The sequence below is a fragment of the Amia ocellicauda genome, chromosome 7, assembly GCF_036373705.1.
Source record: "Amia ocellicauda isolate fAmiCal2 chromosome 7, fAmiCal2.hap1, whole genome shotgun sequence".
Classification (NCBI taxonomy): Eukaryota; Metazoa; Chordata; class Actinopteri; order Amiiformes; family Amiidae; genus Amia; species Amia ocellicauda.
The window spans coordinates 120,564-128,311 of NC_089856.1; positions in this window are offsets into that span (position 1 = coordinate 120,564).

Here is a 7,748-nt window from a genome sequence, read left to right on the forward strand (position 1 = left end):
GACGTTTCTTGTAGTTGGCCACCAGGTTTGCACACATCTCAGGAGGGATTTTGTCCCACTCCTCTTTGCAGATCCTCTCCAAGTCATTAAGGTTTCGAGGCTGACGTTTGGCAACTCGAACCTTCAGCTCCCTCCACAGATTTTCTATGGGATTAAGGTACAAAATCAGCAGGGGATCAAATACTTTTTTCCCTCACTGTATGTAATATCAGATTCACAGCACTTTCTTAAAATATGTAGACAGAGACACAGGCATTAACAGACCATGTAGTGGGAAAAAGGGGTGGAATACTAAAAACTGGTATTGGTTATCGTTCTGCTTCCTTGGCATTCGTGAATAATCATCTCTGTTTTCAGGTTTTGTTCATATTAAGAGAATAAAGTTCACATTGAAATCAGTGCCATTATTTCATGGAGACATACTGCAGATAATATACACATTCTACAGTTGTTTTTTTTATAGCATTAAAATATAAGATAATAGTTGATACATTACAGGAGTGCACTAGGTATCTATCCCTACTGAATTTGGTTCCTTTTGCCTTTCTCCATTCATCTTTGTACAGCTTGCTGGCCAGCACAAAGTGCCAATGGGTCAGTAATGCAGCAATCCTGACATCAAAAATAGAACCAGATGCTATTTAGTATGCAATTTTTATACCAAGAATTCAATTTCTGATATCAAAAATACAGTTCATTCTTGATATCAAGAAATTGTATTTCGGATATCAGTAATTATGGATTAAATGTCACAACGGCTTGCCATATGTAACTGAATATAGTAAAATCTTTTTTCAAAGTATTTTTTGCTGTTGAGTGAAATTGTTTCTACTTTGGTCTTCTTGATATGAGTCAGCCAGAGAACATGAGTTCAGTTCATGCTGGGGTGAAATGTTTACTGACCATTTACACTATTTTACAAGCAAGCAGAATAAGACAGAGAGAGTAGTATAGGGCTGACCATGTCATATTGATGCTCATAGTATTTGTTGTGCCATTGTGAATTGGCTGATGGAAAGAACATTTAATTACTTATTATTACTAAATTAAACATTATTAATTATTAAAAGACAAATTATACTGTTTTGATGGAGTGCATCTATGCAGTGGCACAGCAGCTCCATTGACATATGTGCCACTATTTTTGATCATGTGATAAATCATGGCCTTTCAATGCGAGAGGCTGGGTGCAGCCCAATCTAAGCAGGTCAAATGTGGCATCAATAATTACTGTAAAAGTATTCATAAATGGGAAAAGGTAAGTGACCATAGATTACTTCACTGGATTACGGTACTATACAATATACACATCAGGAGTTTTCATCATCATCATCTTCCTTGACCATTTAATTATATCCATTTATAGACTTGAAAAGACAACCCAAGGAAGAGTCAACACTGAACAGGAGGCTGCCATTGTAGATACACTGGTTTCAAACAACTCAGTATGTTTGAGGGAAAGAGATTAGGTTCCAGTCTGTACAAGTCAGGGGTCATCACAGTGATGCATTTCCTTACAATATTTAGTTGCAGACAGTTATAATGGCTACCCATGTTCATTTTGTGTTTCCCTTGAGGCAAATGTGTTGCCACATAAATTCATATATACGTGGATGAAGCAATTAAATTTGCCCAGAGAGAGCAGACTTCTCATTAACATATTTTAATCAACATCTTACGCTCATTCGATGGGATTGGGCACAGGTGGGACAAGCCCACCCTTATGCCACAGGTTGGCACATAATGGAATGAAAATGCTGCTACACAGCTGTTAAATGCAACAAGACTTATGCCTTTTAAAAAACAGCGGTAAGACTCAACAAAAAGTTGCACAGTTGTGCAGCATGATCACAGACTGACCAAACTGCTACAGAGAGCGAGAGAGTACAATCTCAAGTTAAACAAAAGCAAGTGCAAGATCAGAACAGAAATAAGATATATTGGTCACATACTCACAGCTGATGGTCTGAAACCACAAAATGTGAGAGCCAGGGTGCAACTTCCTCTACCTGAAAACAAACAAGCATTGATGCAATTCATGGGAATTATACAATATCTTGCCAAATTAATTCCTAACCTGTCTGAGGTCAGTGCTCCGCTCAGGAAGTTACTTGAGATCGATACTACATGGCACTGGGAAGATTAACAAAAAATAAGCTTTGAAAACCTCAAAAGACTGATTACAAATACACCAGCACTGAAGTGCTACAACATCAACAAACCCATCAAACTATCTCTGGATGCCAGTTCAGAAGCCATAGGAGCAAAGCTTGTGGCTTGTGGGTCATGAGCATTCAGACTGTCAGCACAGATACGCACAGTTTGAAAAAGCTACTAGCCAGTCTATGGATGTTATAAATTGCATTAATATGTGTATGCCAGAGAAATACATGTTGAGAGTGATCACAAACCTTTGGAAAACCTTTTCAAGAAGCCACTTCACCAAGCTCCTCCAAGGTTGCAGAGGATGTTACTCAGACTACAAAGATGCAGTATGCACATCGCCAATGTGTTGAGCCGAGCATATCTCAACAAACATAGCGAAGACCTGCTGGGAGAAGAGATGTAGGTCAACTGGATCACACTATGTTTGAAGAGAAACTGCAAGTGTTCAGAAAGGTAACAGCAGAAGATCCACAAATGCAAATTCTGACAGAAATAACAATGAGTGGATGGCAAAGTGAGAAGAAAGCTGTTCCAAAAGAAATTCAGCTATACTAGACATTCAGAGTGGAAATCAGCTACACATCAGGGCTCATGTTCAAAGTTGCAAAGCTCATTGTACCAAACCAACTAAAACAGGAGTTGCTGAACAAAGTCACACCTGGGAATAGTAAAGTTAGGGGAAGAGCCAGGGACATTCTCTATTGGCCAGGCATGTCAACTCAGATTGAGGACACTGTGTCTCAGTGTGCTGTCTGTAACACAAATAAAAACAGCAACCCCAGAGGACCTGTGCTCACATACAGTGCCAGGAAGAGCATGGTCAAAAACTGGCACTGATCTCTTTTACTACAATGACTCTTACTTAATCTGTGTGGACTATTATGAGGTGTTCTTTTTCTGCAAGACTTTGATTTCTTCTGGATACTTTAGTCTCTAGCTGAAGCAGATTAGCTCAGTTTCAGCTTGGACAAGTCATCCATTGTAAGCGGTTTCTTATCTAGTGTTACTTTATATTTCTGCATTTGCTGCTGGAGCAAAGCTTTCTGTTTGTCAGGGTCACTCTCAGACTGACTGATTGTAACTTGAAACTCTTTTCTTTTACCACTCAGGTGAAACAACATTTCTTTCAGTCGGATAAACTATTCAACAGCTTTCTTCAGCTGATGCCATTTTGAGTAGTAATTGATTGTTTGTTCAATGCATCAGAATTGTCCTTTATATTCATGAGATTGACTTTTTTTTATCTCAACGTCATCCTCTGGAACTTGACTCAGTTGATCTGGTCTTTTTGGCCATTCACTTTCTTCTTTCAACAGGAAACTCGGTCCCTGTATCCAGTTTTCTCTGTTAATAAAGTGTTCAGCTTTCAAACCTCTGGAGGCCTGATCTGCTGGGTTCACTGAGGTGTTGACATACCTCCATGGTTTGGTTCTGTAGCCTCACGGATAATAGCAATTCTGTTGGCCACAAAAGTCTTGAAACGCATGGTTTCATTCTCTATGTACTTCAAAACTGTAGAGCTATCCATCCAGAAGGTAGACTCTTCAAGTGGAACTTGTAGCTCTTCCCTCAGCATTTTGTCAACTTTGACTGCAACGACTGCTGCTGTCAACTCCATTCTTGGAATAGTGATCTGTTTCAGCGGCGCCACCCTGGATTTTCCCATCAGAAAGGAACAATGCTTCTTGCCTTTTTTATTCGTCAGCAGGTATGACACTGATCCATTGCCAGAAAAGTGATGTAGCCGTGTCGTCTTTGTGGTGCCAAAACTTGAAGGCTTGATACATCTGTTAACATTAAAGCTGAAAAGCTGCTTCAGGTCTGTCAACCATTTCTGCCAATTCTGAGCCAGTCCATCTTGGATGTCTTCGTCCCAGCCTCACATCTCTCTACACAGGTCTCTTAATATAAGCTTCACTGGTAGAATGAACGGTGCCAAAAAACCAAGAGGGTCATAAATAGAACTGACAATGGAGATAATTCCTCATTTTGTGATTGGTTTATCCTGTATGTGCATCTTGAACTTAAACATATCCGTTTTGGTACACCACTGAACACCAAGAGCTCTCTCCATGGGATGACTGTTGTGGCTCAGGTCTAGATCTTTGACTTCTGTGGCTCTTTCTTCTTCTGAGATGGATAATAAGACAATTCAGCTGTTGCTCATCCATTTCGTCAAACAGAACCTTCCACTGGAACACAAAGTTCTGAGATCCCTTGCCAAAGCAACTGCATGGTCCTCTGATGACACAGACTTCAAACAATCAACATAAAAGTTTCTGAACACTGTGTCAACCACCTCTGGTGTTGTCTTGTCTCAGCTGTTCTTCTCAGTGCATAGGATGCACAACTGGGGGATGATGTGGCTCCAAACAGGTGCACAACCATTCTGTACTCCACTTTTGCTTGACTCAAGTCGCCATCCGGTTACCACAGGAAACGTAGCAGATCAGCATCTTCAACCGGAACTTTGACCTGGGAAAAAACTCAATGTCCGCCATCATAGCCACAGGGTCTTCTCTGAATCTGGTCAGGACACTGATAAGTGTGTTGGTGAGGTCGGGTCCCTGAAGTAACTGTTCGTTCAGCAAGGTTCCCCGATAAATTGCATTGCAATCGAAGACTACACAATCTTCTTTTTCTTCTGATGGTAAACTCCATGGTGAGGAATATACCACACTCTTCCGTCTTCTCGTTTCAGTTGTTCTTGGAGTACCTTCACAGCATATCCTTTGAACCTTAACAAAAGGTTCAGTCTTCTCACTTCTCTTGGACTAATCTTCACGCTTGAGACTGTCTTCTCTTCAATGTTCCTCTCTTCACTCTTCTTGGAGATGACACTGTCTTCTTTAATGACATGCAACATGCTTGGGTGCCTCAGAGAACAATCTTGACAAGTCATTCTCTTCTTGCAATCCTTGCTAAGGTGCCCCTGTGTAAGACATCCAAAACAAAGACCCTTTTTTAGAAACTCAGTTCTGTCTTTCTGTGGCTGTTCTCTGACATTACTGCAAGAGTCAAATGCATGATTGAATTCTGTCAGAATAAGCAGGGTTTCTGGAAAGCATTCACAGGCTTAGCTTGGCTACTCTTTTTTGAAAGTGATTATTGTGTTTTTTCTTCTCCAGCTGGAGTGATGCTGGTGACAAAACTGCTTCCCTTTTTTTTCTTTAGAGTTTTTGTGCCAGCAGTTTTTTTTTCCCTTTTCCTTCAGTAGCTCTGCTGGAATCCTGTATGTCTCCAAACAGCGGGTCCATAGCAACTTTAGCTTGCCTTTCGATAAACCTGGCTCTTCTTCCCTGTCTGTCTTGAATATCGAAGGCTGTCGCTCTCCAATTCTCTCTCATCTTGTACGGAAGTTTTGAGATGACAGCTCGCATGTTTGTTGGATTGTCCATTTCATCCATGTACTCGATACCCTCCATAGTTTTACGACATCCAATCAACACTTGCAACAGTGCAACACTTTCCCATCATCTGACTTGATCTGATGCCACTTTAAGGCTTTTTTTCAGCTCATCACCATAATGCTTCTGAAGTAGCTGCCTTGCTTCTCTTTAACCTCTGTCTGGTGCCATGTGTTCACAGCTGCAGACAAGGTCCTGTGGTTCTCCACTGGTGTACTGTTCCAAGTAGTACAACTTGTCTCGACTACTCTGTTTTGCTGTTGATGACATGCTCGAATATTCTGATGAAGGATTTATAACAAGCAGGTCACCTTTGAACACAGGTATGTCTCTTTTAGGGAGATGAGACATGTCTTACTGCTTTACAAGCATCTCTGTAATCTCGTTCTGCCGCCGCATAACTTGATAGAGATCTTTCTTATATTCTACAGGTCTCTGGTGGTCATCACAGTGGTATGGTCTACGCTGTTCCATACCTGGACTGTCCCCCACTGCTGTAGTGCTCTCATTTACTCCTGTAGCATGAGCTGGTTGGAATAAAAGTGCTGAGAGATCTTTTCTTCTGACTGATGGTGCAGGAGGTGGATCTCCATACTCCAACCCTGAGGCTCCTCTGGGTTCTGCCTTGATTGATGTCTTCAACTTAAAGTAGTCATTCATGCCATCCAGAGGGTTGTCATTATCTTCAAACACTTTCAGCTTAGCACTGGATGCTGCGATAGCTGTCTCTAACTCCAGTTGCTCCTTTAGCTTTTAACTGTGCTTCCTCAAGTTCAATAGCTTGTTTCATTTTTAAAGATGCTGCCTTGGCTAGCAGTGCTGCATGCTCAGCTTCTTCCCTTAAGCCTGCAGAACCTGTGGAGCTTGTGGATGAAGACACTGACATGTGTCCAGTAACAGTCCCATGTTTGACATTTTTCTTGCACAAGTGTGTTAAAACTTCTGAAATGCTATCACTTGGATCAACATTATCATCATCATCTTTATTATTTTTTAGTTAACTGAATATAAGTCGTTTTGCATTAACTCTTCAACTTTTTCAAATTACCTTCATCTTCTTTTAGATGATCCAATTCTTTCATTTTGCTAGTAAGCTGACCTAGCTTTGCTCTTCTTAATGATGTAAGTCTGTAATGTTTTTCCTCCAAAGCCTTTTCTGTGGGCTTTGCTGCCCTCTTTTCTGCGGTGACTAAATCGTCCACCATTTTATCTTCACTTCCCAAAGTCGCTAGCAAACGTTTACACTTCTCAGAAAAAAACTATTATCAAACGAAAACCATTACATACAAATACTCAAAAAAGATTCACCGTCTCTCAAAAAGTAAAACGTTGCTATTTTCAATATGGCATGTAAACGGCAAAAAACGAACGCAGCTCACAGTCGTATGGGGTCTAAACTTCAGTACTTGGCTCATAGTAACAATTAGCTTCGTCATTCCCACTCATTGCTAGCAATCCTGATTTTCTATCATTCATCTGTATTCAGTCAAAATGTCAATAGTCACTGTACCTTTAGTAATTTCAATTGGTCCCGTCTTTTGGTGTGGTTAATGAAAGGTAAGAAATCCCACTGACTCTGTTCCTTTCTTCAGCACAGCGAGTCTGTTGTGCTCCTTTCTACGGCTTCCAATGTGAGCAAGTTTTTGACTAATGTAGTGGCGCAGCTTTCTTCAAATTTGCAACCGCAGTTGTCTATGTGAAGCAATGAGTCTGACACGAATAAAAACGGAGCTACAAGGTTCTTCGTTTGACTGTTTACTAAAAAAAATGTTTTCACACGGTCAAAAACTGTGTTGCTCCATCTTTCCTAAAATTGATTAAGAAAATACAATTTGGCTTTTAGATCCATAATATATGGTTAAACGGTGTCTCATGAACTTTCAATTTCCCCAAAAATTCCATAATAAGGTGACTTATTAAGGTTAAAATGTGTAGAAACTAAAAGAAAGGATTTTCTCCATTCTACACATTCTGTAATTCGTGGGGATCACCACAACTTTTCAAATGCCTAAGAAGTGGAGTAATGGTTAGGGCTCTGGGATCTGGGATCTGGGCTCTGGGCTCTGGGCTCTGGAGCACAGGGTTGTGGGTTCAATCCCAGGTGGGTATACTGCTGTTGTACCCTTCAGCAAGGTCCTTTACCTTGATTGATCCAGTAAATACCCAGCTGTATAA